This window comes from Heptranchias perlo, unplaced genomic scaffold (assembly GCF_035084215.1).
Source record: "Heptranchias perlo isolate sHepPer1 unplaced genomic scaffold, sHepPer1.hap1 HAP1_SCAFFOLD_52, whole genome shotgun sequence".
Classification (NCBI taxonomy): Eukaryota; Metazoa; Chordata; class Chondrichthyes; order Hexanchiformes; family Hexanchidae; genus Heptranchias; species Heptranchias perlo.
The window spans coordinates 1,497,991-1,508,048 of NW_027139537.1; positions in this window are offsets into that span (position 1 = coordinate 1,497,991).

The following is a 10,058-nucleotide window of genomic DNA, read 5'->3' on the forward strand; positions in this document are numbered from 1 at the left end:
ACACAGTGGGGTGGACTCAGCCCATATCTTATATTACATTCTGTACAATACACAGTGGGTTGCACACAGTCCATATCTTATATTACATTCTGTACAATACACAATGGGGTGGACTCAGCCCATATCTTATATTACATTCTGGACAATACACAGTGGGTTGGACTCAGTCCATATCTTATATTACAGTCTGTACAATACAAGATGGGTTGTACTCACTCCATATCTTATATTACATTCTGCACATTACAAGGTTGGGTGGACCCAGTAAATATCTTATATTACATTCTGTATATTACAAGGTGAGGTGGACTCAGTCCATATCTTATATTACATTCTGGACAATACAAGGTGAGGTAGAGGTCGAGATTGAACAGGGAGGGGCGAGCTTCTAATTCAAACAGGAGAAAACAGTTGAGGGAAAAGCTGTTGACCTTTCGCTGACAGCAACTGCCAGAATTAAAGTTGCAACAATGTCCAGAGCAGGTGTGGGCGAGGCCCAGTGACAGAAGAGAAAACACACCCAGGGGGAGGGTTGGACCCTGCAGCAAACACTGAGCAGCTCAGACAGGCAGTGCGGCACCGGTTAGAGGCATTCAGAGGAAAGGCAGGGGAGAAACAAGCTGCAGACTTGGATTAGGGAGAGATTCTGTGCAACTGGGGTAGTGTGAGAGAGGGAGAGGGAGAGGGAGATGGGTAGAGAGAGGGAGAGAGAGAGAGGGAGAGAGAGAGGGAGAGAGAGAGAGAGGGAGAGTGGGAGGGAGGGAGAGAGAGAGGGAGAGTGGGAGGGAGGGAGAGAGTGAGAGAGGGAGTGGGACAGAGAGAGAGGGGGGAGAAAAAGAGAGAGTGAGAGAGGGAGTGGGAGGGAGGGAGTTCTGGCCTCTTGCTGTGCCTTTTTAATCCCTTGCTTTTGTATTTTAATCAATTCCCTCTCTCTCCCCTCAGGAATCTTTTTGATGAAATGCTGCAAGGAGATGATCCAGAAAGAGACATTTTGTGAGGAGGAGGAGGAGTGGGAGAAATCCTGGGCCAAGCATCGTTCTCTCCGCTGGGGACGGACTGACTGAGACCTTCACCACAGCCTGGACCCGATGGGGAGCACATGAGTAATGTCTGGGTTACTCTGGGGTCACTGGGTGCACACTGGAATCACTGGGATATTCAGGGGACACTGGGGGGGTCATTGGGACATTCAGGGGACACTTGGGGTGGTCACTGGGACATTCAGGGGACACTGGGAGGGGTGGTCACTGGGACATTGTTGTGGTAGTTCTTATTGTTGTGGTGGTGGTCTGAACATCAAGACCGCCACTCTGGCAAGACTGGGTGCAAGCTGGGAACCCTGGCTGCACCCTGGCATCATTCTGGGTTGACTGCGGGATCACTGGGGACACTCGGTTGGCTACTCATTAAATATCTGGTGTTCTCATTACATATCTTATGTTACATTCTAGACAATACACAGTGGGGTGGACACAGTGCTTATCTTAAATTACATTCTGCACATTACAAGGTGGGTTGGACTGAGTCCATATCTCATATTACATTCTGCACATTGCAAGGTGGGTTGGACTCAGTCCATATCTTATATTACATTCTGCACATTACAAGGGGGGTTGGACTCAGTCCATATCTTATATTACATTCTGTACAATACACAGTGGGTTGGACTCAGTCCATATCTTATATTACAGTCTGCACAATACGAAATGTGTTGAACTCACTCCATATCTTATATTACATCCTGCACATTACAAGGTTGGGTGGACCCAGTACATATCTGATATTACATTCTGTATATTACAAGGTGAGGTGGACTCAGTCCATATCTCATATTACATTCTGTACAATACACAGTGGGGTGGACTCAGTCCATATCTTACATTGCATTCTGTACAATACTCAGTGGGGTGGACTCAGTCCATATCTTATATTACATTCTGGACAATACACAGTGGGTTGGACTCAGTCCATATCTTACATTGCATTCTGTACAATACACAGTGGGGTGGACTCAGTCCATATCTTATATTACATTCTGTACAATACACAGTGGGTTGGACTCAGTCCATATCTTATATTACATTCTGTACAATACACAGTGGGGTGGACTCAGTCCATATCTTCTATTACATTCTGTACAATACACAGTGGGTTGGACTCAGTCCATATCTTATGTCATATTCTGTACAATACACAGTGGGTTGGACTCAGTCCATATCTTATATTACATTCTGTACATTACACAGTGGGTTGGACTCAGCCCATATCTTATATTACATTCTGTACAATACACAGTTGGTTGGACTCAGTCCATATCTTATATTACATTCTGCACATTACAAGGGGGGTTGGACTCAGTCCATATCTTATATTACATTCTGCACATTACACAGTGGGTTGGACTCAGTCCATATCTTATATTACATTCTGTACAATACACAGTGGGGTGGACCCAGTCCATATCTTATATTACAGTTGGTACAATACACAATGGGTTGGATTCAGCCCATATCTTATATTACATTCTGTACATTACACAGTGGGTCGGACTCAGTCCATATCTTATATTGCATTCTGCACATTATACAGTGGATTGGACTCTGTCCATATCTTATATTACATTCTGTACATTGCACAGTGGGTTGGACTCAGCCCATATGTTATATTACATTCTGTACAATACACAATGGGTTGCACTCAGTCCATATCTTATATTACATTCTGCACATCACACAGTGGATTGGACTCTGTCCATATCTTATATTACATTCTGTACATTACACAGTGGGTTGGACTCAGTCCATATCTTATATTACATTCTGTACAATACACGGTGGGTTGGACTCAGTCCATATCTTAGATTACATTCTGCACATCACACAGTGGGTTGGACTCAGTCCATATCTTATGTCATATTCTGTACAACACACAGTGGGGTGGTCTCAGTCCATATCTTATATTACATTCTGTACAATACACAGTGGGGTGGACTCAGTCCATATCTTACATTACATTCTGTACAATACACAGTGGGTTGGACTCAGTCCATATCTTCTGTCATATTCTGTACAATGCACAGTGGGTTGGACTCAGTCCATGTCTTATATTACATTTTGTACAATACACAGTGGGTTGGACTCAGTCCATATCTTATATTACATTCTGCACAATACACAGTGGGTTGGACTCAGTCCATATCTTATATTACATTCTGGACAATACACAGTGGGTTGGACTCAGCCCATATCTTATATTACATTCTGTACAATAAACAGTGGGCTGGACTCAGTCCATATCTTATATTACATTCTGTACAATATACAGTGGGGTGGACTCAGCCCATATCTTATATTGCATTCTGTACAATACACAGTGGGGTGGACTCAGTCCATATCTTATATTACATTCTGTGCAATACACAGTGGGGTGGACTCAGCCCATATCATATATTACATTCTGTACAATACACAGTGGGGTGGACTCAGTCCATATCTTATATTACATTCTGTACAATATAAATTGGGTTGGACTCAGTCCCTATCTTATATTACAGTCTGTACAATACACAGTGGGTTGGACTCAGTCCATATCTTATGTCATATTCTGTCCAATGCACAGTGGGTTGGACTCAGTCCATATCTTATATTACATTCTGTACAATACACACTGGGTTGGACTCAGTCCATATCTTATATTACATTCTCCACATCACACAGTGGGTTGGACTCAGCCCATATCTTATATTACATTCTGGACAATACACAGTGGGTTGGACTCACTCCATATCTTATATTACATTCTGCACATTACAAGGTTGGGTGGACCCAGTAAATATCTTATATTACATTCTGTATATTACAAGGTGGGGTGGACTCAGCCCATATCTTATATTACATTCTGTACAATACACAGTGGGGTGGACTCAGTCCATATCTTATATTACATTCTGGACAATACACAGTGGGTTGGACTCAGTCCATATCTTATATTACATTCTGGACAATACACAGTGGGTTGGACTCAGTCCATATCTTATATTACAGTCTGTACAATACAAGATGGGTTGGACTCACTCCATATCTTATATTACATTCTGCACATTACAAGGTTGGGTGGACCCAGTAAATATCTTATATTACATTCTGTATATTACAAGGTGGGGTGGACTCAGCCCATATCTTATATTACATTCTGTACATTACACAGTGGGGTGGACTCAGTCCATATCTTATGTCATATTCTGTACAATACACAGTGGGTTGGACTCAGTCCGTATCTTATATTACATTCTGCACATCACACAGTGGGGTGGACTCAGTCCATATCTTATATTACATTCTGGACAATACACAGTGGGTTGGACTCAGTCCATATCTTATATTACAGTCTGTACAATACAAGATGTGTTGTCCTCACTCCATATCTTATATTACATTCTGCACATTACAAGGTTGGGTGGACCCAGTAAATATCTTATATTACATTCTGTATATTACAAGGTGAGGTGGACTCAGTCCATATCTTATATTACATTCTGTACATTACAAGGTGAGGTGGACTCAGTCCATATCTTATATTACATTCTGGACAATACAAGGTGAGGTAGAGGTTGAGATTTAACAGGGAGGGGCGAGCTTCTAATTCAAACAGGAGAAAACAGTTGAGGGAAAAGCTGTTGAACTTTCGCTGACAGCAACTGCCAGAATTAAAGTTGCAACAATGTCCAGAGCAGGTGTGGGCGAGGCCCAGGGACAGAAGAGAAAACACACCCAGGGGGAGGGTTGGACCCTGCAGCAAACACTGAGCAGCTCAGACAGGCAGTGCGGCACCGGTTAGAGGCATTCAGAGGAAAGGCAGGGGAGAAACAAGCTGCAGACTTGGATTAGGGAGAGATTCTGTGCAACTGGGGGAGTGTGAGAGAGGGAGAGAGAGAGGGAGATGGGTCGAGAGAGGGAGAGGGAGAGAGAGAGAGAGGGAGAGTGGGAGGGAGGGAGAGAGAGAGAGAGGGAGAGTGGGAGAGAGCAGGGAGTGGGAGAGAGAGTGGGAGGGAGGGAGAGAGTGAGAGAGGGAGTGGGAGAGAGAGAGAGGGGGGAGAAAAAGAGAGAGTGAGAGAGGGAGTGGGAGGGAGGGAGTTCTGGCCTCTTGCTGTGCCTTTTTAATCCCTTGCTTTTGTATTTTAATCAATTCCCTCTCTCTCCCCTCAGGAATCATTTTGATGAAATGCTGCAAGGAGATGATCCAGAAAGAGACATTTTGTGAGGAGGAGGAGGAGTGGGAGAAATCCTGGGCCAAGCATCGTTCTCTCCGCTGGGGACGGACTGACTGAGACCTTCACCACAGCCTGGACCCGATGGGGAGCACATGAGTAATGTCTGGGTTACTCTGGGGTCACTGGGTGCACACTGGAATCACTGGGATATTCAGGGGACACTGGGGGGGGGGGTAACTGGGACATTCAGGGGACACTTGTGGTGGTCACTGGGACATTGTTGTGGTAGTTCTTATTGTTGTGGTGGTGGTCTGAACATCAAGACCGCCACTCTGGCATCACTCTGGCATGACTGGGTGCAAGCTGGGAACCCTGGCTGCACCCTGGCATCATTCTGGGTTGACTGCGGGATCACTGGGGACACTCTGTTGGCTACTCATTAAATATCTGGTGTTCTCATAACATATCTTATATTACATTTTGGACAATACACAGTGGGGTGGACTCAGCACATATCTTAAATTACATTCTGCACATTGCAAGGTGGGTTGGACTCAGTCCATATCTTATATTACATTCTGTACAATACACAGTGGGTTGGACTCAGTCCATATCTTATATTACATTCTGTACAATACACAGTGGGTTGGACTGAGTCCATATCTCATATTACATTCTGCACATTGCAAGGTGGGTTGGACTCAGTCCATATCTTATATTACATTCTGTACAATACACAGTGGGTTGGACTCAGTCCATATCTTATATTACATTCTGTACATTACACAGTGGGTTGGACTCAGTCCATATCTTATATTGCATTCTGCACATTACACGGTGGGTTGGACTCAGACCATATCTTATATTACATTCTGTACATTACACAGTGGGTTGGACTCAGCCCATATGTTATATTACATTCTGTGCAATACACAAAGGGTTGTACTCAGTCCATATCTTATATTACATTCTGTACAATACACAGTGGGTTGGACTCAGTCCATATCTGATATTACATTCTGTGCAATACACAATGGGTTGGACTCAGTCCATATCTTATATTACATTCTGCACATCACACAGTGGGGTGGACTCAGCCCATATCTTTCATTACATTCTGTACAACACTCAGTGGGTTGGACTCAGTCCATATCTTATGTCATATTCTGTACAATGCACAGTGGGTTGGACTCAGTCCATATCTCATATTACATTCTGTACAATACACAGTGGGGTGGATTCAGCCCATATCTTACATTGCATTCTGTACAATACACAGTGGGTTGGACACAGTCCATATCTTATATTACATTCTGTACAATACACAGTGGGGTGGACTCAGCCCATATCTTACATTGCATTCTGTACAATACACAGTGGGTTGGACTCAGTCCATATCTTACATTGCATTCTGTACAATACACAGTGGGTTGGACTCAGTCCATATCTTACATTGCATTCTGCACAATACACAGTGGGTTGGACTCAGTCCATATCTTATATTACATTCTGTACAATACACAGTGGGTTGGACTCAGTCCATATCTTACATTGCATTCTGTACAATACACAGTGGGTTGGACTCAGTCCATATCTTATATTACAGTCTGTACAATACACAGTGGGTTGGACTCAGTCCATATCTTATATTACATTCTGTACAATACACAGTGGGGTGGACTCAGCCCATATCTTACATTGCATTATGTACAATACACAGTGGGTTGGACACAGTCCATATCTTCTATTACATTCTGTACAATACACAGTGGGGTGGACTCAGCCCATATCTTACATTGCATTCTGTACAATACACAGTGGGTTGGACTCAGCCCATATCTTACATTCCATTCTGTACAATACACAGTGGGTTGGACTCAGTCCATATCTTACATTGCATTCTGCACAATACACAGTGGGTTGGACTCAGTCCATATCTTATATTACATTCTGTACAATACACAGTGGGTTGGACTCAGTCCATATCTTACATTGCATTCTGTACAATACACAGTGGATTGGACTCAGTCCATATCTTACATTGCATTCTGTACAATACACAGTGGGTTGGACTCAGTCCATATCTTATATTACATTCTGTACAATACACAGTGGGTTGGACTCAGTCCATATCTTACATTGCATTCTGCACAATACACAGTGGGTTGGACTCAGTCCATATCTTATATTACATTCTGTACAATACACAATGGGTTGGACTCAGTCCATATCTTACATTGCATTCTGTACAATACACAATGGGTTGGACTCAGCCCATATCTTATATTACATTCTGTACAATACACAGTGGGTTGGACTCAGTCCATATCTTATATTACATTCTGCACATCACACAGTGGGGTGGACTCAGTCCACATCTTTTATTACATTGTGTACAATGCACAGTGGGTTGGAATCAGTCCATATCTTATATTACATTCTGTACAATACACAGTGGGTTGGACTCAGTCCATATCTTACATTGCATTCTGTACAATACACAGTGGGTTGGACTCAGTCCATATCTTATATTACATTCTGTACAATACACAGTGGGTTGGACTCAGTCCATATCTTATATTACAGTCTGTACAATACACAGTGGGTTGGCATCAGTCCATATCTTACATTGCATTCTGTACAATACACAGTGGGGTGGACTCAGCCCATATCTTACATTGCATTCTGTACAATACACAGTGGGTTGGACACAGTCCATATCTTATGTTACATTCTGTACAATACACAGTGGGGTGGACTCAGCCCATATCTTACATTGCATTCTGTACAATACACAGTGGGTTGGACTCAGTCCATATCTTATATTACAGTCTGTACAATACACAGTGGGTTGGACTCAGTCCATATCTTATATTAAATTCTGTACAATACACAGTGGGGTGGACTCAGCCCATATCTTACATTGCATTATGTACAATACACAGTGGGTTGGACACAGTCCATATCTTCTATTACATTCTGTACAATACACAGTGGGGTGGACTCAGCCCATATCTTACATTGCATTCTGTACAATACACAGTGGGTTGGACTCAGCCCATATCTTACATTCCATTCTGTACAATACACAGTGGGTTGGACTCAGTCCATATCTTATATTACAGTCTGTACAATACACAGTGGGTTGGACTCAGTCCATATCTTATATTACATTCTGTACAATACACAGTGGGTTGGACACAGTCCATATCTTCTATTACATTCTGTACAATACACAGTGGGGTGGACTCAGCCCATATCTTACATTCCATTCTGTACAATACACAGTGGGTTGGACTCAGTCCATATCTTATATTACATTCTGTACAATACACAGTGGGGTGGACTCAGTCCATATCTTACATTGCATTCTGTACAATACACAGTGGATTGGACTCAGTCCATATCTTATATTACATTCTGTACAATACACAATGGGTTGGACTCAGTCCATATCTTACATTGCATTCTGTACAATACACAATGGGTTGGACTCAGCCCATATCTTATATTACATTCTGTACAATACACAGTGGGGTGGACTCAGTCCATATCTTACATTACATTCTGTACAATACACAGTGGGGTGGACTCAGTCCATATCTTATATTACATTCTGCACATTACAAGGTTGGGTGGACCCAGTACATTTCTTATATTACATTCTGTACAATACACAGTGGGGTGGACTCAGTCCATATCTTATATTACATTCTGCACATCACACAGTGGGGTGGACTCAGTCCATACCTTATATTACATTCTGTACAATACACAGTGGGTTGGACTCAGTCCATATCTTATATTACAGTCTGTACGATACACGGTGGGTTGGACTCAGTCCATATCTTATATTACATTCTGTACAATACACAGTGGGTTGGACTCAGTCCATATCTTATATTACATTCTGGACAATACACAGTGGGTTGGACTCAGCCCATATCTTATATTACATTCTGTACAATACACAGTGGGGTGGACACAGTCCATATCTTATATTACATTCTGGACAATACACAGTGGGTTGGACTCAGCCCATATCTTATATTACATTCTGTACAATACACAGTGGGGTGGACTCAGTCCATATCTTACATTACATTCTGTACAATACACAGTGGGCTGGACCCAGTCCATATCTTATATTACATTCTGTACAATACACAGTGGGGTGGACTCAGTCCATATCTTACATTGCATTCTGTACAATACACAGTGGGGTGGACTCAGTCCATATCTTATATAACATTCTGCACAATACACAGTGGGGTGGACTCAGTCCATATCTTACATTGCATTCTGTACAATACACAGTGGGGTGGACTCAGTCCATATCTTATATTACATTCTGCACAATACACAGTGGGGTGGACTCAGTCCATATCTTATATTACATTCTGCACAATACACAGTGGGGTGGACTCAGTCCATATCTTACATTGCATTCTGTACAATACACAGTGGGGTGGACTCAGTCCATATCTTATATTACATTCTGCACAATACACAGTGGGGTGGACTCAGTCCATATCTTACATTGCATTCTGTACAATACACAGTGGGGTGGACTCAGTCCATATCTTATATTACAGTCTGTACAATACACAGTGGGTTGGACTCAGTCCATATCTTATATTACAGTCTGTACAATACACAGTGGGTTGGACTCAGTCCATATCTTACATTGCATTTTGTACAATACACAGTGGGGTGGACTCAGTCCATATCTTATATTACATTCTGGACAATACACAGTGGGGTGGACTCAGTCCATATCTTATATTACATTCTGTACAATACACAGTGGGTTGGACTCAGTCCATATCTTATATTACATTCTGTACAA